At 39.0% G+C, this 21,271-nt stretch overlaps 1 long non-coding RNA gene across 3 annotated transcripts; it reads left to right on the top strand.

The window, feature by feature from the left end:
• LOC110396900 lies at positions 7,536-19,707 on the top strand. 3 transcript variants are annotated; one of them, XR_002437346.1, is made up of 5 exons: positions 7,536-8,379; positions 9,091-9,171; positions 11,415-11,479; positions 11,895-12,009; positions 14,689-19,707. It is a non-coding gene; the product is annotated as an uncharacterized LOC110396900 (long non-coding RNA). The 3 variants fall into 3 exon arrangements; XR_002437345.1 differs by lacking the exon at positions 14,689-19,707 and adding an exon at positions 12,862-14,682 and having other exon boundaries at positions 7,537-8,442; XR_002437344.1 differs by lacking the exon at positions 14,689-19,707 and adding an exon at positions 12,862-14,682 and having other exon boundaries at positions 7,543-8,379.

Here is a 21,271-nt window from a genome sequence, read left to right as displayed (position 1 = left end):
TATTTATTTATAATTATTTATCTGTTTCCACAAAGGAATTGAGAACACAAGTTTGTTACACTTCCTCTATGGCAGTAGTGATTCAGCATGCCAAAAGTGGAACTGTGAGAGCATTTCCTTGATTCTGTGTTCTTTGGCAGGAGCGTAAGGACTAATAAAAAGTAATCGCTCAAGAAAAACAGGTGCTATCTTTTCACCATGGTTTTGCATGATTGTAATGAGAAGATTACTTGGAGCTTTTTATTGTCATATCAAGTTGATAGCTGTTGAAATACAAGGCTGTTACTAAATACTACAGCTAGGAAGCGGAGCATCTATGTGTGTGGCCTCTTGTCTAATGCTGCAGCTTGTCATTTTCTGTCATTCCCACCACCTATTATTAGCTAATTGATATAGTAATGTTTTCTTCATTTCTTTAATGTATGAATTAAAATTTATGAAAATATTGATAAAGAAATACATCTTCTTTGCTTTAGAATGATAAAGCTTGTCAGTCTCGTTTATATCAATATTTGTGTACGCATAGATTTCTTCATGGAGCACAGCATAATGTATACACATGTATAAGTAGTATTTCTTTTCCCTAGGTACTTTATTTCTGTCTGACACATCAGCTGAAAGTAATTCTCAGCTTGTCCACTGTGACCCCAAAATACAGACAGTAATTAGTCTGCACAGCACAAAGGGGAAAAAAGAGTACTTCTAACATGTCGAAAGAACTGTAATATTCTTCCCTTTATGTGCTGTTCCTTCTCTTGTATTCTCTTTACTGCAGACTTTTTGAGTTGCTGAGGTGATGAAAGACACCCTTGATAGCTTCTTTGCCAGGTCTTGTAGTACTGCATTCATGCACTATTGTGCTTGTGATAAGAAGACTTAGGCATTCAGGCCAACAACTTAAATACATGGCTCAGTTTAATCACCCAAATCATTTTAATTGATTTACTTTAATAGCTTTAATAGTATTGGCAGTACCCTTTATGAATTTGTAGTTGTCTCCCAACATTGTTACAGAGAAGTTCAAGTCCTGCAGAAAGTTCCAATTTGAATAAATTAAAAGCAGTGATGGTTGCTAGCTTTATCTAGTGTGACAGTGGCCTGCAATAGAAAGGTGTCAACGGTTTACGGGCGCTAGGCCCGATTCCGTGACGAAGGGGACGGGGGACCCACGGGCCCACGTCCCGGGAAAAGGGGAAAGGGGAAAAGGGTAGGGAGATGGCCCTGAGAGCAAAGAACAGCGGCAACAATCTGAGGAGAAACAAAACTAATTTGCTAAATAAGATATCGGAATGCAAAACAACGCACTATAATACAATATAATTACAATTTAAGCTGATAAATCCAATACAGAGAGAGAGAATGTCCCAAAATCAAGGTAGGCCTTACTCTACTACCGACGATAAGACGGCTGGAGAGCGAGGTGCTGCCGAGACGAGAGACGGCGGAAAAAGGGACGAGGTCTCGTGATCTGCAAGTTTTTATACTGCGAGCTTTTATCTTTTCCCTCCGGCTGGAAAATGGTAACAGAGGAGCAAAGTACCGTGGGGACTGTAGTAGTCCTTCTCTTCTGAGGACCAGGTACATTCACTACATGATGTTATGATGTGGAGTACCAATAACTGAAAATCATAAAACCATGACAAAAGGAAATAGTAGCACCTTTCTTGCTCATTTCTGTTTATTAATAGCCCCAAAATAGAATCCGCAGTGCAGTTGTGGTTGAAAGAGCATTTGCAGGATCAGTTACCAACCTAACACATTTAGGAGTGGGAAGAGCTCTGGGTTTGTTTTTATTTCTTATGCAGCAGAGTTCATTCTTTCTCTAATTAAAATGTGTTTACAGTACTCCACACAGCATCTCAACTCATGTACTTTTCAACAGAGTTATTATTCTAGAATTATTTCTGGAGTTCTGTCTTTTATATGCTTATTTGATGAGTAAGGCCACGCCAATGAAAAACCCCTTTATTCCTGAAAGAGAATGAGTCAATGGGCACAAACTGAAGCACACAGAATTCCACTTAAACCTAAGAATGAAAGACAATCCATTTTCCTGTGGAGCTTGTCAAACACTGGCACAGGTTGCCCTGAGAGGTTGTGGAGTTTCAATCCTTAGAGGTAATCAAAATCTAATGGGACACAGCCCTGAACAACTGGCTGTAGGTGACCCTACTGTGAGCAGGGGTTGGACTAGATGACCTCCAGAGGTGCCATACATCCTCAACCATTCTGTAATCCTTCATACAGGTGTGATCATAAACACGTCATTATAAGACCTTAATCAATATATTCTTCCTCTGAAATGCAGCCCTCCTACATGATCAAATAAAACTTAACTCGTACTGCTGAGAACACTGATAGATGAAAAGGCAAAGCGGGTAAGCTAGGTGGGTGGTTTTTGACAGGATTCAGTGTCCCTAGAGAATGGGAAATTGCTTCCCTGGGCTTGAAACTTGGAGATCCTGCATTTCTTTAAGCATGTAAGCAATTAAAAAGAGTTTAGTTATTGATTTAAACAACCAATCATGTGATGGGGATCTTTTGTTGTGTAAATTCCAGCAAGAAATAATTTTTTTCTATGTGTGGTTTCAAATGTTTTAATTCCTGTTTCCCTGATCAGTGTCTTTTCCTAGCATGCTCTGATTTTAAAGGTGCAGTCTGCAGGACCAGAGCTTTGACCTGTTGTGAGGATGATGGTGGCCTTTGGAAATACATAGAATCATAGAATTGTTTGAGTTGGAAGGGACTTTTAAGATCACTGAGTTCCAACCCCCCTGCTATAGGCAGGGACGCCTCCCTCTAGGCCAGGTTGCTCAAAGCTCCATCCAGCCTGGCCCTGAATGCTTCCAGGGAGGAAATGTTAATTTAGTGTCCTGAAAATCGGATGTTGAAAACGTGTGCACTATAATTGAGGTCTATGATAGAATTAACCATGCAACTTACTAAGGATAGGTTGGGTTAAAAATAGTTTGTACAGATACCATTTTTTGTAAATGAAGAAGGAAACTGGTAAGAAATGACATAATAGGTTTAGAACCAATTTCGAAACCCAGTATCATTGAATACACCAGAAATTGAGATCACAGCCTAAAATGCTGGTCGATAAATTAGATCAAAACATGCAATAGAACTGATTTAAACAGCCTGGAACTAACACAAAAGGAAGTGATGTGCATGGTGAGAAGAGGTTTGGTGTCCTGCTCCCTGCAACACAGCCACAAAGCGGTGTGTGTCCTACCAACCACATGCCGTAAAGCAGGTGCTGAAGGAGCAGCCTGAGTGCTCTCCAGTAGGTTCCAGCACCTCCCCTGTAGAGAAGCCTCTTAGAAACTGTGACTGTGGCTACAGGGACCACACAGGAGATGCCATCAGCTGCAGAGGATGAGATGGGAGGGTCCATGTGGTAACTTATGCTGTGTGAAATCAGTGGCTTATATATGAGGGTGTCACTGCAGCTTTCTGGACTCTGTACTACAAATACTTTGTAAGATCCTGGATTATTTATTGTTGTTATTGTTTTAGGATTTGTTATTTGAAGAAGTTCTAACTTGTGTCTGGAAACAAGGCTTTGCAGCTGAAGTACTGTGCTGCTCCAAAGCAAACTGAATTCACACTGCCAAATAATCTCTCCTTCCCTAGTAGCTCTGTAAGTAATGCCATTGAGATGTTTGCATAATCCTCGTATTTCAGTGATTGAACTGCTGCTAGAGTACTATGCAATTCTCTGTGTATTATGTTTGTTCCTGACTAATACTTTGGTAACATAATAAGAATATCTGGGAGAAAGAGCAGTATTGCATAGCTTGCAGCTACTTTGCACTACCACCACCTTCCCACAAATTAATGAATAATTTTATTCTCTTGAATGCTCTGGGAAACCAAGACACCTACAAATGCTGCAGGGAAGTAATAATGATGAACTATTGGGTGGCTCAGTTAATTAGCAAAATCTTTTGAGTTCAGACCATTAATAATGAATTTTTAGCTATAGATCTGGTCTGTGTGTGCAGGGCAGTGCATTGCTGTGCAGTTACCCAAGGTTACTCTGGCAATGTAAGCTCAGTATCAGAAGCAGCACAACACTGGTCCAGTATTTGTAGGGATGGTAAAGCCATGCTCTTCCTACCACTCAGTTGTCCTGCTGTAAACTTTAAATCAGAAATACCCGAAAAGCAACAAATCATTTTATTTCCTTGGTCCCTATAGAAATATAGATAAAGGGATGGAGCAGCTGGCAGGGAATTTACTCCGCCATCAGCTGCTTTGGAAACGCAGTAGTAGTTACATGTGGTTGGTAATTTCTTTGCATTCAAACGTTAATGATTGAACATATCCTGAATACTTGGTAAATACGATGGTCATGGTAAAAAGCTTTTTACTTGACAGATACCTACTGTGAAGAGACTGCTGCTGTTGTGCCCTTTCAGAGCTTTAGAGGTTCTAAACTTATTTCACATTATTACCTAGGACACTTCAAAACTGAAAAGTCCCTAATAAAAGAACTCGTTCTATCGAAGTATCTGTTCCATATTGGCTTACCATCCCCTTTCTGTTCCCTCTGCCATATATGCCCCTGGCAGGGTGCCACTCCAAGCAAAAGGGGGCAGCAACCCACACCCCTCAGGAGTAAAAAACCTTTAGGATTTGGGAAGTTAGCACCAAATGCTCGGTGTTTATGCTACGCATATCATGCCTGCACCCAGAGGGGCTGACAGCTTCCGCATCACGTTGCAGCACTCCAGCGTCAGTGAAGCGGTATCTGTGGGAGCGGTCACTTTCTCATGGTGATGTCCAAGGGCTCTTGCAAGGGTGGAATAACTTTGTGGAATCCAGAGCTCTTCCAGGTCTGTTTCTTTGATCTTTCCCATACTTTCCTAAATATATAGTAATGTAAATATTTGGATTATTATCGCTGTTAGTAGTAAAACTATTACAGTTGACAGTATGCTGCTGCCACAGGGGATACTAAAATGAGCATGTGAAAGGCAGTAATGTTCTGTAGCGTACACTTCTGGAGTGTGCTCAGATACAATTTAGTGGTGATTGTAGGGGAAGAATCTGACATAAGATGGAAAACTGAGACCAAACAGTAGATGCAAAAATAACTGCCTAAGAACAAATAATTTCTGCCTTTTATTACTCCTAAGCATCTTTGCTGCCTTTCATTCTGAAAGTTACAAGAGATTGAAGTTATGGCTCTGTATCTTCTCTCCAAATTTCAGCGTTTTCACGGGGCCTGTGGGCCTGTTTGGACTTGTGGAAATGTGTTATTTTCTAAAATACCAGTAGTTGACATTTCTGAGACCGGATAATGGCAGCCATTTTATAAGTTACAGCAGAGAAAACTGTCATACTATTTCTGAGGGAATAGAAAAAGTTTTAAAAATTCATGTAACTAGATAAAAACATTAACGGAAAAAGTAATCTTAAAGACTGCATTGTTCAACTTGAAGCACTCAGAACCTTCATTTACCCATGTTTTAAGGGCAGTCCAACTAATTTAGTCTCTGCTCAATGCTCACTACATGGCATTTCAGAATCTTTTGTGTATTTACCATGTATTATTTCTTAAGATAAACAATTACAGTAACAATACCAAAGAAATGGAAGATACTGGTACATTAACAATTAAACCCTTCCTAGATGATATGTGCTGTCCATGGTGTTCTGCGATTCTTTTATGACCAGTAGGTGTACTTTCTACTGTTTTAAATGGTCAGTTGTATCAGAATTTCTCTTCCTAAACTTGACCACTTTCTGTTGTATGAAAGAAGATTATTCCATAGGGTGACATTTTTCCAACATGAACTCAGTGCTAGAATATGTATTTTAATGACAGAGAAATTACAGGCTGTCAAATCGTCATTTGGCAAGACTAGAGTATTCTTGAGTTTCTGCTGCCAGTATTACTGCTTTAATGAAAATACATGTAACTAAAAAGAAACTCTTATTGAGTACAGTTTGGTTAAAAGAAGAATTCGTGTCAAAATCTAGATGTGTGAATTGTAGAAATTTAAAACTTTAAATTTTAAAATTTAAAATTTAAAGTGAAATATGGTTTGGGATAGGAAAAAAATTTAAAATGGATGTAAAAATACCATCAATAAATTGGGTGAGGTGTGATTCTGAAGTCTATCTCTATCCTCAGAGGTAAACCCAATATTAAATTTCACATTATAGTGGAAGCTTAGTAGCAGCATTTGGCAGATGTATGCAGAAATCAAATGCTGAACTTAGTAGAGCATTTGTACATGCAAATAATTATGAAGAGAGATGATGGCCAGTTCTAGTAGCCTACAAAATGCAGAGGCAGCCTGTCAGAGGGAGCGGCAGATCGTTCTCTTCCTTGAGAAAATCGTTTGCTGTCACACAGGAAAGGAGCTGTGGTAAGTAATAGTTTGCATTTTTCCAGTTATTCTATAGATTCTGACAGCTGCCTATGCCTACTGCATTCACTATATGTCATTACTAATGTCTTCTATGGGGATGCCAAGCCATTCAGTACTAACGTTAGAACATGTAAGACTGAAATCTGTAGAGGAAATGCTGAGACTACATGATATTCAGATTACGTTGCCTACTTTTCCACAGAAACTGGATTTCTACAGCTTTAATCTACTTGTAGGTATTTTGTTGGTTTCAGCTTGTGTGGGCAAATGCTATTCAGAGGTCCTGCACTGCAGAGTGCAGAGCACGTGTCACCATGCTGAGGGTAAGAGCAAGGAGTAGAGCAGTGGAAGAAAGCTGCTGGTAAAATGGGCTTGGAGCCTGTGGTGCATTATTCCTGTGATGGAAAAAGCGGCTTCTCTTTTTGAGATACACTTAGTCTCAGTAGTCTAGCACTTTCATGCTAGTGAAATATAAAAGTTAAAGAAGATTAGGGATTATTTCTAAAGTTAGTTGGATATGGGTAGAAGTTCTCTTGGTATTCAAAATAAAAATTCTCCTCAGATAAACACATGCCTTTGACTTACAGACAAACTTTGAAAATGAAAGAAAAAGCTATTAAGTGATACCAGTCCTGTGCAGGCCTGTGCATGAATTTCACTGTGTGTAGATGAACAGCCCAGAAGGGGTAAGGCTTGACACTGGCAGGATCCTCGACTGAGCCTTGCATGTTATTGCAGTGGATCTGGGAGGTGTTACAGGTACAAAAATGGGAAATACGACACATTTCAGATAATAAATACGGATAGAGAAAATGCCTATCTTATTCACAGGGGGCTGTACTTACTATACACTCTTACTCTCTACAGAATTATTTTAAATACCATATATTATTAAAGAAAATGGCAATTGAAGAATTATATGTCTTAAGAAGCTGATAACCATGGCTTTTAAATCATCTTGGGGATTTTGATTCATCTCAAAAGTGATAGATGGAGCTCTTGCTGTTTTTCTGCAGCCTTTGTTGCTTATTTTATTGAGTAATTGAAATTCAGATTTCACACATATTTGATTCTTAGATACTTATTTTCATTAAAACTTGCCAGTTATGTGAGAGCTATGTATGTTTTTGAGATATTCATTAAATGAGATTTGTAACAGTTTACATGAAATTCTGACAGTTTACGAAATCTATCAGTCAAAAGCAGATGGCCTGTGTTGGTAGGCTTTTTCTGTTATAAGGAATATATTTTCAACATATGTATTTCATTTATAATATATTTTCTCACAGGCTCTTATTCTTAAAAATCATTTAATCAACACATGATACCCTCCCACGCTTTAACTTGACACTTCAATGTTCAGATGTCATCTATCTGAAGTTCAGTAAGAGACATGATTATGCAACAAATTCTTTAAAATATCGATCCTAAATCACTGAAAACATTTGTTGTATCCTCATGCCTAACCCTTTTATGAATGTATTTTGCAGTTAGGCATCCAGGTATCCTTAGCTCTGACACTTGACCATTAGGATTTCTTTTTGAATGTGGTTGTGTTGGCCATAGCTGGCCACATGTCCTTGAGGTGAGGCCATAGAGGGTGGCACAGTCTGGCCAGGAAAGAATGGAGGAGAGGAAGAGCATGGAGAGACAAGTCATCCCCCAAGGAGGATGAATTTCCAGTGGCTTGAAGAGTGGCCACATGACAACCACTGGGGCTTCTCCCCTGAGTCACTATGTTTGGGAGCTTGGTGGATGGGTTATTGCAGTGGAATTGCCAGGTCACAGCCTGAACCAATGGTTCAGCACCAAGTGAGAAGGTGTGGCTAACCCAGGGAGCTCAGGTGCAAGCAATGCACCTGAGTGACCAGAAGGGGTGGAGTTTGAATCTACCCCTCCTCAGCTTCATTTAAGGGTTAGCAGTTGAGGGAGTAGCATCTCTCTGGATGGGGATTGCACTTTCCTTGAGCATCACTGGCTGTCAGAAGGGGTGAGCCAGTTTTCTGTCTTTGTTACCTTCTGTTGCTCCATGGTGCCTGTATCCCATTAGAAGGTACTGACACTGACCTTCGTTTGCTATGCAGTTGTCTGTGTCCTAGTTTTCACAGATAGAAAAGCAGTGAAATAACATGTGAGACTGTGGCCAAACCTTAGCTTTGGGAAGTTGCCAGCAGATCTGATCTTTATGTGGATTTTTGAGTTTATTTTTGGGTTTTTACCCTGAGCTGGGGAAGGGGCAAACCCTGTCACTCATGCGCAACCCATGATGTGACCAAAGGAAGCTTGAATATGAGGACAGACATACAGCCAAGCTCATGACTGCCTTTTTGCATACAAGGGTAGTGTCAACAATCTGCTGCTTAGGCATTTTAAAATAAAAGCAATTTCTGCTATCTGCAAGGGTAGTGTAGACCCAGTCCCCAATGATTTGAGTGGACATTTTAAGTCTTTTTTTAGGCATCTTAAGAGTTTGAAGGTATTTTTAATCTATTTTTAAAGTTTGATATTTGAACTCATTCATAAGTGCTTTGTGTTACCCGCATTTTCACTGTAACCTGGATATGAGACTTAGCCTTTTTCATTTGACCGTGTCTGATAGTAATGTTGGTCTTAATATATGCAAAAAATGTGGCATAATTCTCTGATTTTGTAGACTTTCTTGAAGTGAATTTACACTGAGTTCCCTTTAATTGCTTTATAGCACCCAGATGCTTAATCCAGAACTTCATTAATGAGATTAGCTGTGTTGAGCGAAGAACTTGGGGTCTTGGAGTTGTGTTAGGTAAGGTAGTTGGTAATGCTGTTTTTCTTCAGTTGGATCTTTGTAGTTAGTTCCCATGCACACTAGGAACAAAGAATTGTATTTATCATTTCCATTATGGTCGACTGTCTGGTTCCTTTTTTCTCTTTTTTTTTATATTTAATGTAACTTCTGGTATTCAAAAGCATTTATTTAAAACACTAGTTATTGAAAACTGAGTGTGGTTGAATGGCATACAATATAAAAAAAATTGTAAATAGCATGTATTTATAAGAAATTATGAACCATTTATTTTGTACAAATTGTTCTTAGAGGAAAATATTAAGTCTTTAAAATTACACAGATGGGTTGTCACTTATTAATTTGTTAATGAAATGTTGAAACTTTCTTGTCAGTTACAGTAGATTTGATGTAGACTAACAGTGGTTGTTGCCTGACAACATCTAAACAACAGTTATCAAAATCATGGAATCACCAAGGTTGGTAAAGACCTACAAGATCATCCAGTCCAACTGTCCACCTATCATCAATAGTTCTCACTAGGTCTTGTCCCTCAACACAATATCTAAATGTTCCTTGAACATCTCCAGGGTTCGTGACTCCACCACCTCCCTGGGCAGCCCATTCTAGTCCCTGACCACTCTTCCAGAAAAGTAGTATTTCCTAATGTCCAGTCTGAATCTCCCCTGGCGCAACTTGAGGCCGTTCCCTCTGGTCCTGTCACTAGTTACAAGAGAGAAGAGGTCAACCCCCAGCTCACTACTACCTCCCTTCAGGTAGTTGTAGAGAGCGATAAGGTCTCCCCTGAGCCTCCTGTTCTCCAGACTGAACAATCCCAGCTCCCTCAGCCACTCCTCATAAGGCCTGTGCTCCAGACCCCTCACCAGCTTCACTGCCCTTCTCTGGACATGTTCCAGGGCCTCAATGTCTTTCTTGCAGTGAGGGGCCCAAAACTGAACGCAGTACTAGAGGTGCGGCCTCACCAGTGCTGAGTACAGAGGGACAATTAATTCCCTGCTCCTGCTGGCTATTTCTGATACAAGCCAGGATGCCACTGACCTCCTTGGCCTCCTGGGCACACTGCTGGCTCATGCTCAGCCGAGCGTCGACCAACACCCCTGGATGCATTTCCTCTACACAGTCTTCCAGCCAATCTGCCCCAAGCCTGTAACGTTGCCTGGGGTTGTTGCGGCCAAAGTGCAGGACCCGGCACTTGGTCTTGTTGAACCTCATCCCATTGGCTTCAGCCCAGAGATCCAGCCTGTCCAGATCTCTCTGTCGGGCCTTGCTACCCCCAGGCAGATCGACACTTCCTGCCAGCTTGGTGGCATCTGCGAACTTACTGGTGGTGCACTCAATGCCCTCATCCAGGTCATCAGTAAAGATATTGAAAAGGACAGGCCCCAGCACCGACCCCTGGGGAACACCACTCATGACTGGTTGCCAGCTGGATTTAACTCCATTCACCACCACTCTCTGGGCCCAGCCCTCCAGCCAGCTCCTTACCCAGCAAAGAGTGTACCTGTCCAAGCCACAGGCTGCCAGTTTCTCCAGGAGAATACAGTGGGAGACAGTGCTGAAGGCTTTGAGTTACTAGGTTTTGCCAGTTTTGTGCAGTAACAATATAATTTATTATTATTAAATAAGTAATAAGATGTATCATATGTTTAGAAATACATATAGCTTAGAGCTCCAGTAAAAACCTGCAGACTGCTTTTGCTCTAGTCTGAGTCCTCCAACAGTTGTGTTGTCTGTAATGAATTATGTGCGTTTGTCCTTCCTGTAGCTAAATGCACAACCCTTTTTTTGTCAGACAAAACTCTGATTCTCAGTCATCTGAATTAGTGAGCAAAGAAGTCCTGGTTCATCTCCATGTGTTCTGCTCCTCCAGTGCACATGAGAAAGCAGCTGAATTTATGATCAGAAGAATAATCCTAGGAGTGATACAGAGCATCCATTCCAAGCTGTAGTGTTTGTACTCCACCTCTCTTTGCACGTCAAAGGCGTTAATGTAAGGAGCTGTCTGCTTTTACCCTGGCAGTCCTGTAGGCCATGGACATAGCAGTTTTCCAGATTTCTCCTGTAAGTTGTAGTTAGTGCAGTGCTCAGAGCCTCCCTGTTGCTGCTATGCCCTTTGTCCCATGGCATGTGCTGTTTTCAGGTCTTTTGTGTACTTTTTTGGGGGGATGAGATTGCTTTGCCTTTGTATTCTGTAGTGACCATGGGTATTGTTAAGTCACTTTAACCCTCCACTGCTTTTACAGATACCTTCTAAAAGGCTAAGATGGTATGCTGCTGTGAGCTGCACAAATGTATCTGGAGTCACCAGGTACACAGAACTCCCTAGATCTTCCCCCTTTCATTTTTTTTTTACATCAGATGTTACTGTAATATGAGTTGTGTTATCTGCTACAGACTTTTTTTAAAAAGAATATTCTCTTTTAGGGTTAATTACTTTGGGAATAAGATTAGTGGAGAAAAGAAACAATGATAGGATCAAATGCAGTGGCTATGAAGGATCAGGACATGGCCTTTGTGATGTGGGCTCTTCAAAGACATGGGCAGCACATCTGACAGGAGGCTCTCACCAATCCTTTGCACAGAGCGGGGAGGAAAATACATTACTGTAAATAAGTTGGTGTTCTGTGCTCAATTCTTTAACAGTATAGATGTCTCACTCAAATGATCTTCCACTTGCGGTAATATATCTTACTGAAGATAACTGTTTTCCTTACTGTTCTTAGAATATGTAAATGGCCCTAAGAGGAATGCTGATTACTCTAGTGAGCCTTTTGGGGAGTTGTATCTGGCACAGAAGGCTGCATCTTCTTCAGACAACTATGAATTTCTACTTTTCAGGTGATGCATAATTGTCTTTTCAGTAATTGATCTTTGTACCTAAAAGGAGGTATCATTCCTTTTTGTCTGCTGTCTTCCTAGCCTTAACTGAGTATAAATCATCAGCTGCAGCAGTAAAAAGCTTGTATTTTGTAGTAAGCTGTTTTACAATATTTTCATAAATTTAGGTATGTTGAATGGCAGTTCCTCAATTCCATATACCTTCCAGTTAATAAACAAAAACAAATAGATGTGCAATAAAATAGTAAACAGACAATGAATCTGATTCAAATCTTGTTTTTCAAGTTGAATTATTTGAGGAAATTAGTTTATGAACTAAATTTGGAAGTCTGGACTCCATCAGTCTTTAGGAGGAAGAGCAGTAATTACATTCTCTCTCAATTTATGCTGTGTGTCTGTACTCCTTTTTTTAGAACTTTTCTTTTTAATTCTATTAGATTGAACTTAATTTCACATGACAAGTAGCAGAATCATGCAGATAAATAACAGAAGTATAATTGCTCTGTAAAGACCCCATGATTTGCTGTAAGGATATGAGTACATTGTAGTCGCTCACTAAGACAGCATCTTATGATATTGTATCAAAGCTAGCTTTTTAGCCTCTTGGTTACAGTCCAGATAGACAACCTTGCGTGCCCTTCCTTTGTCCACCGATGTCATCACTTGGTAAAGCTATCCAGGCTTAATCTTACAGTTATTTTTTCTCCTGATTTGGAGATACAGCTAACTTAGTTCCACTGATAAAATCATAGTTCCTAATTTAAAATATCTAAATATTTTCAAGAGTATAATATTTTAACTCATTTTAATATGAGTATATTTGCATTTTGAATGTTTTCTGTTTGACCACAGGAACAGGCAAAGAAAATGTTCAGTGAGTGGAGCCCATCCTTGGTTACTGTGAAATGATTTACCAACCTGTTTATCCCTGATGGAGATCGGTTTATTGTAACAGAAAGCTTGGGGTTTAGAAACCTAGGATTTTTTTTTTAATCCCAGCAATGGCTTTTCTGACATTGAATATACAGGAAATGGAACTCTTAATTTCAGTATTACATCTGTGTTTTTTCTTTCACTCTTATTTCACTAATAAAAGTTGCATGAGTGTTTCTCCTGGCGTAGATATGGTAAAACAACATTGCTTCACTGTTACTGAGGCCCTCTGTATCCATGGGGAAAAGTCAGAACTAGTAACGAATAGTGCATGTGGGGTCCCCTGGCTTGGGTCTCCCCATTCTCTGCAGGGTCACCTCACAGTCAAAGAAACACCTAGGTCAGTTCTGGTTTCAAGCATAGAAACATCCCACCATGAGCTCTTAGGTCATATCCAGCAGCTCCAGCACTGGAGACAAAGCCTGTGAAGTTTGAATATTTTTTCTTCTTGGGACCTCTTGCCCATGCCCTTTTCATTCAGCTAGGGCGCAGTACTCTCAATACTGTTCACAATGAGTATTGGTGGCCTCTTAGAAAGAAGGTCCAATTCACTGAACCTCTTTCCCCCCCACAAAAGAATTAAGATGTGCAAGAAAAACTTGTGTCTGATCTGTCTGCAAGCAAGAAGATCTTGATTAATATCAGCTCATGCTATTTTTCACACTATCAAAAAAAAATGAACGAAAATGTGAGCTTAATATTGATGATCTGCACTTTATGTGGAGCCTGAGGTAATTTGCAAATTAAGGATCTGGTATTCAGTAAAATTAAAGGGAATGTTGCTTTTTTTTGTTTTCTTGAAAACAAATTGCAAATCAAAGAGTTTAAGTTGCTAATATGTCATCTGAGAAATATTAGACTTGAAGGAGGATGAATAGTTTTAATTATGTGTAAATAGATTCATTAAGAGGAATGTAGAGGTCCAGACATTATTCGTTTTCTGAGATTAGATTAAGAATATTGTGTTCAGAGTCTTGTATCTTCATAGACCATTTTAATTTCTGCTTATACCCATTATTCTATTTCAAGTGCACATTAATCTTCTTTTCAGTGAAATGTATCCATTTGTCTAACACAGGAAAATATTATATGTTCCTAGCTGTTCATGCAATTATTTGAAAACAGTAGTGACCTTAATTTTAGGTTGACAGTAAAAACGTTTTACTTTGTATTTGCCATTGTTGTCTTGAGCATCTCCAGACATTGGTGAGCATGAGAAATTCTCTGCTGTAGAGGAAAAGAATGACTTTTTATAAACCAGGAGATTATTAATGGCATTTATAAATCTGTTTTCCTGTCATCAGTTCAAATATGATAATTAATATTTCTGTAGTATTTCTGTATGAGCTTATTTAGCAGTGTTTTAGTTTGGCTTATAATGCAGAGATCATTTGTGCATATTTATAAGACACTGCTCGGATGTAATGTATTTTCATGTGCAGAACCACTTCCATACGTATACAAGTAATGCATATAGGTCAGAGGCAAGAAGTAAGCTAGAAAATGTCCCTTTTTCAGTTTTTTCATTATGACAATTTCAATTTACTTATATTGAAAGACGTAATAGCAATGCCAAGGCTTTCTCTTCATTATTGTCACTGTTGGTTCACACAGGTGTAAATATGACCAGAAACAAGCCAATTGCACCCAGCCCTGTCAATCTAGGGTTACACTGAAGTCTGACTGGCATGGTAGCTTTGAACAGTTTTTAACATGCCCACACAGTTGCCTTTTTGTGTTTTTCAGGGATCTCAAATGTCATGGTTACCCAATGACAGAAAGCACAACACAGTGACAGAGAATTAAAAGTATCTGGTGCCCCCAGCCGGCCTCAGTTGAAGTGAAACCATTGTAAGAACACTATTTTCTCGTATTAGTCAACATTCAATGTCTGAATTCCTTCGAAGAGCTCTCTCGTGAAAAGAATAATAATAATATAAATACACAATTCTGTGTTGCTGGGATTTTCTTGCATCTCTTTATCACTCTGTGCCAACTTGAAGTCCAGGTCTCAGATCAGGATGTAACTCTTGCTTGTGAGTACCAGCTTCCACCTCTGGATATCTGTAGTTTAACTGCAGAGTGTGCAGTGGCAGTCAGCTGTCAGAAGCCAGCAATGGATTAGAAGGAGGCACCCAGAGGAAAAAAAAAAAAAAAAACTTGGATCCTAATTCTTTGCAATAGAAATCTGGAGTTCTGATTAGCAATTTTTTTCAGTCAAATATGACCACCAGCATTTCACTTTTCCTGTTGACCTTTCTGAGATGCTTGAGACAATCAAACATGTGCGTCTTGGTAATTGTTACCTCCTTTGGATCAACTGGCTCCACAGTCATTTGTTTTCCTGATGATTTTTGTCTGTTGTCACTGAAAAGTCCCTCCCACATAGGACAGCATTGTACAGAGGTCCTCAGTATTTTCTTGAACACACTCAGTCGTCATCTCTGTGCTGATGACACACAGTTCTGCTCCAGACCTACCTTCTCCTGTCCAAATAAATGTCTAGGCTCCCTCTGTGGTCATCTCATCTTGCCCAGTTTTCTCTAATTGAAAATTGAGTTGAATTTCTTTTTTTGTTTCTCTGTTTCTGACTTACTCAAAGGTTGTCCAATACCCTCTTTATATATATGGAAAACTTTATAAACAAGCATGTTTGATAGTGGCCTGGGTGGTGTCTCTGACTCCTTAGCAACTGGTTGCCAGGCCATGACAAATATTGCAGGTCACCTCCCTGTGATCTCCAAGACACCTCTGTCTCCCACTTGCCCACAGAGGTAAATCTCTTACTTGCATCCTCACTATCTTACGTTGTGATTACTGCAAAATCATTTTATCCTGCCTTGACAGCTGCAGTTCTGCCCTTGTGATATCCATCTAAAATGAAGGATGATACAACTGTTTATCCAGTTAGTCTCTTTGACGGTCCCACCCCTGTGTCTATGAATCAGTCCACTGGCTTCAACTTATCTTCTGCATAAAACATAAACGCTTCTCTTCACTTTTAAAGTTGCTCCTTAAAGACCTTTAAGGTAGTTCTTCTAACGTGTGTTTAATATGCAATAGTTTAGTCCCTTGATTAGTATACACTAAGAAATGTTATGAAAAATTTATCATTTTCTTATCAGCTCAGAGTTTTCGCTTACGAATCACAAGCTGCTTCTTTGTGTTAAAGCCTCTCTGATAAAAGATTAGGTATAAAACACTGAAGGAAACAACCTTTAATTTCATATAAATAATATGGAAAAAAGTGGTTTGGTAAAACAGTACTGTAATAGCAGAATCGTGGAAATGTTAGCTTGAAGAAGCTTTTGGAGGTCATACATCCAAGGACCCAAAGCACAAGTATCCCTGAAACTGGAGCATGTCAGCCATGAATTTGTCTAGCCAGGTCTTTGAAATTCATAGGGCTGAGGTTCCACCATCTCTTTGGGCAACATTTTCCAGGCTTGACTACTGTCCTGGGAGGGTGTTCAGCCAGAAACTGACAAGCCACAATTTGAGATCATTGCTCTTCTTTTATTGTATCATCTGACACTGCTGGGAACAGTTTGGCTTCACCATCTTTGTAAACTCAAGTAGCTGCTGGCTGCAATTAGGTCACCCTTTAGCATCCTTTCTGCCAGACTGAGCAAGCCCAGATTCCTCAAACCCTTTCTGCAGGATCATTTGCTGTAGGCCCTGACCTATCTGCTCTTCTTATGTTCCTCCACATCTGTCTCTAACTGTCCTAAAACTCAGCAGTGCCTAGTGAATAAGAGGTTAACAAGTTCCCCCTGTGATATCTGTTCTCCTGGGTGCGCAGCTGAAAGAAAGGATTAAGTAGGCAGGAGGATGGACCAAGTTAATTATTTTTTGGTAATACCAACTAGCTGCTCATCTTGAATGGCTATTTTCTTCAAGAACCTATTTATGATGATTCCAGTACCAAAAAGAGAAGAAGAGCCTTTTCAATTAGAACGTGCATATAACACCTATTTACAGATTAATTTAAACAGCATAGTTTAGAAACCTTTAAACCTAATCCTTTCACTACCTTGTGGTAGAGAGTTGATTTTTTTTTTGAAGCACGAGCTCCTCGTTTTGGGAAAGATGTATTTATGGAACATTTTTCTCCTGCTGAGAAGGCAGATAGCAGTTTGCTTCTCTGAAGTCATGTCATTGCCTGACTCAGGGCAGTCCAAGCATTGAGTGACCATATTCATTGCTTTTCAGAAAATGCACAATTAATCTAAAGTATAAAAGAACTAAAAATAAAGTAGAACTGATTAAATACTTGCATTTTACAACCCATGTATTTCATTACATTAGCCTTTTTTGTACTTATGGACTTACTGTGGAGAGCTTGTTGTTTTCTCACACTTGCTTATTTAATCATTCAAACTAGTTTGTATTTTTGCTGCTGTTTTGTAACTCTTTGTATCAAAAACATTTTGGGGAAATATTCACAGTGATCCCCGTTGAATCATTGTGTGGTTGATCGGATGGGAGAGGCATGATGTCATTTATCTAATTTAACAGTGGCAACAAGCAAACCTTTTTGCCACACATATTTTGCTCCCATATAAAAATGTGGCTCAGATGCTGCTCAGCCAGTCGCTGTCATCCAGCATTGAAAAGTTTGTAGTGAACACCAAAGGAAGCAAACTTGACTGAAGTTAATACTCCTGAGGATCTCAGAGTAACTTTGCACTATATGCCATTTTATTTTTGTTCTTTGAATGTAAGCCACCCTTAGGGATCAGAGCTAATGCCAAATTACTATTTTGGCTTTAAAATGATTTCCAGTTATGTGGGCAGGAATGTCTCCCTAAAAGTCTCCAAACATAGCATACATAAGCACTACTTTATATTTCAATCTAATTTGAAATAATAGCTTTGATATTAAAATGGAGTTCATAATGGGATTTATGATCACTGAGTTACAACACTGAAAATTATTTCTATGGATATGAAAAGTTCTGCTCTGTTTGCTGTAGGTATTTTTCTATTGTCATTTCCATATACACTTTATGAGATGAAGAGCTAGAAAAATCTCACACTGCACATCAGTTTTCTGGTTTGGCTTTGCATGACCTGTATTCTATGGTAATTCATCATGTCATGTGTTTATCTCTTAAAAAAAAAAAAAATTGCTAATTTTCCTGGTCTTGACTTTTTTCAGTTGCATGTCTCCTATTTTTGAGGCAGTGTTGTCTTCCTTTCTTGGTAGGCCCATATTTTTAAAATTCTTTTCTGGAGTCTCTCATGCATACTGAAATTACTTCTCTAAACTTTTGCCTAGTATTAGGTTTAAAATATGTTGTTTCTATTTTGCCTTGCAAAGCACAAATCAAACTAATGAAATTAGTAACATGGCTGGACGGTTCCAAAATGGTTACTACTTACTTACTCATTTAAAACCTTGTATGAAATTTGATATTTTTAATAAACCTCTTCATTGTATACATTGCCAAGGAGGAAAAAAATCTGATTTATTATAACTTATAATGTTTTTTGTTGACTGGAAGTTCTTTTTTTAAATATATCTTAATTCTCAATCACCTATACAACTTCAGTAATACAACATGTAGTGACTTCTACACTCTTAAAATGTTCTATTCTGCATCATGAAAAATCCTTCACTGTACTGTTAAGAGATCAGCCTGTATGGGAGATGTAATTTTTTCAGGGTAGGAATACTGTAGAATAAATATAAAGAGTGATGCAGGCTTACTCACAGAGGAGCTGTCTTTAAACTTGTCCAGGCAAGGACGTGCCAGTGCACAGTGAGGGGCCTGAAAAATGTTTCTGGTAAAATCTCAGTTTAATGGTTAACATAATTTGCCTGTTTGGAATGTTTCTGCTTCCAAGCAGAACTGCTATTGTATTTTGGCATGTTTCCTAAGTTATTCTCACTTTCTAGCGTTTCATTGATTTACCCACAAAGTGATGCTTTGAAGTGTATCAACTGGTGATTTGTCTTGTGATTTTTACTAGTGGGTAGAAAGATACTACAGAGTCAATGGAAGCTGAATTTGGATGTTGTTACCTTGCTGAACCAAACACCGCAGAAATGTGATATTTGCAGAGTTTTCTTTAAAAATAAAAAAGTTTCGTTTTGTTTGGAGGAGTCTGTTGGTTGTTTCCTGTTTGTGGCTATTGAGGCCTGACTAGACTAGTTACAGTTGCTGAGAGGATGTAAATGCACTTAATCATACAGAACCCATGTATTTCTGCAGTGCTGCAGTTGTAGCTAATGAATAAAAAATGGAAAATACTAGAAAATAAGGCTCAAGCGTTGTCTTTATCTTTGGGTAGTGTAAGTATTCATGCATCTTTGGTGTCACTTCTTTCTCTGACACAGAAGTTAGAAGCATTTAAACCACTTATTGCCTCCCAGTCTGATGAAGTCCTGCTTTAATGGATTGGTTTGGCTGTTCATCATGTAATATATAGAAAAGAGTATTTGGCCACCTCTTGATGCATGTGAACTACTAGGCTGTTGGTTTGCATCCAGCGAGAGAGCAAATTCCCCCAAACCATCTTCTGCCTGCTTGCGTTGTTACACCCTGCAAAAAATGAATTGGCTCTTTCAGTTTGAATGTCAGCAGGCAGGTGCTTCTTCTGAAATTACCATATATTGAAGTTGGAAGTTAAGGCCAAAAAAAGTTCTTAAATTCTTGACAGCAGAGCATCCTTCTAGGTCAAGCTGGTTTCAGACAGCCTGACAGTGCCTGTGTTGTATGCACCACAGTATGTAAGTAGGGGCCTTACTTTTTCAGACTTGATCATGTCCACTAAGTTCACATTGACATGATTTTCTGATATGGTTTTTTTCCCCAAGTTTTTTTGTTTTGTTTTTGTTTTTCTTCTTACAAAACTAATACTTTGTCAGCAGGTAACAAGCACAATCTTTAAGATTTTTCATATTTGTATGTATCTTAAAATCAACATAAAATATAAACTTATGCTGTTCTCTTGCTCTTTGCTGTTTTTTTTCCTCTCCCTCTTCTTTTGTTCCATCCAACTCTCACAACCTTTTAAAAGGGGGCAGGCACCTAAGTGAAACAGGGAGGAAAAGCCTGTGTATTTTCTCTTGCACGTTTTAATTTTAGAGGGGCTCATTTGGCACATTACAATTGCTTGTGTTGCTAGTGAGGAATTATCAGGTAGTTATGGTAAGAGCTTGATTTATTTCAGAAACTGAGAATGATAACTCTCAAAGAAGCTCATGAAAGTGCTGTGATTGTAGATTCTTCCTTCTGGAGTCTGCACAGTTTAAAATAAATGTTTCTGTCCTTGTACTAAAAAGGTGAGTAAAAGGTATTCTGTGAAGGAAGTGGAAGCAACTACATCCATGCATTAAATAGGTATCATCCTTATTCTGATATAAGGAAAAAGTCTTCTACAGTGAGGGTGGTGAGGCACTAGAACAGGCTGCCCAGAGATGTGCTTGATGCCCTGTCCCTGGAGACTTTCAGAGCAAGGCTGAATAAAGGCCAGGGTGCTCAACTAGATTAACCTGATCTAGTTGAGCATGTCCCTATTCATTGCAGGGGAGTTGGACTAGATGGTCCCTTCCAACTCTAAGGATTCTATGATTCTATGGTTATTCCCTTTAGAAGCTCAAGGGCTTTAGGGTTGGGTCTTTGTGAAGAAGGACTATGTTTCACGCAGAAAGAAACAGCAGAACAACTCAGATGTCAAATGAAAAAAACAGTGCTATGTTACTTTTGAATGTGTTGTTTCTTTTGTTCTAGCTCTCGGGAAACGTTGCCTCTGAAGAGAACATCAAATGAGCCATATTGATTGGGTACTTAAAACGTTAATCTGTCCTGTGACTAATGACCATTTTGGGAGAGAAGAATGTAAAAATGTTTTAGAAACTTCTGTTTCTATGTTTTAGATGCTAACAAACAGGGATATTTAATGCAGCTACCAAGCTCATAAATTTCTCAACTGAAAAACGTCTTAAGTATGGGAAATGGCATATAGAATGCAATAACATTTTAACATTAATGTAGTCGTTCTTTTTTGCTTGTAGAACTTGTTATCTTGTGTAACAGCATAAAAGATAGACATCAGGAAGAGACCAGCTCTGACAAATTTGTAGCCAGTTCTAATTCTGTCTGCCTGCAGTCACTTCTTTTATTAGCTGGACATCAGTTACCCAGTGTAAGCCCTGGTGTCTCACTCTGAGAGTTCTGAGTTCTGAGAAACAGTAATGATTAGTCTATACCCTAACTTACTATTCTTATCTATTGCTACTAGAGTGATTACATCTGCAAGTATAATGGGGATTTTAACTATAAAACTGTAGTTTTTAAAACTCAAGTGTTTTCCCCTCATT

Source organism: Numida meleagris, chromosome 3 (genome assembly GCF_002078875.1).
Source record: "Numida meleagris isolate 19003 breed g44 Domestic line chromosome 3, NumMel1.0, whole genome shotgun sequence".
Classification (NCBI taxonomy): domain Eukaryota; kingdom Metazoa; phylum Chordata; class Aves; order Galliformes; family Numididae; genus Numida; species Numida meleagris.
Note: the sequence above shows the minus strand (reverse complement) of the source record. Positions and strands in the feature narration are given on the sequence as shown.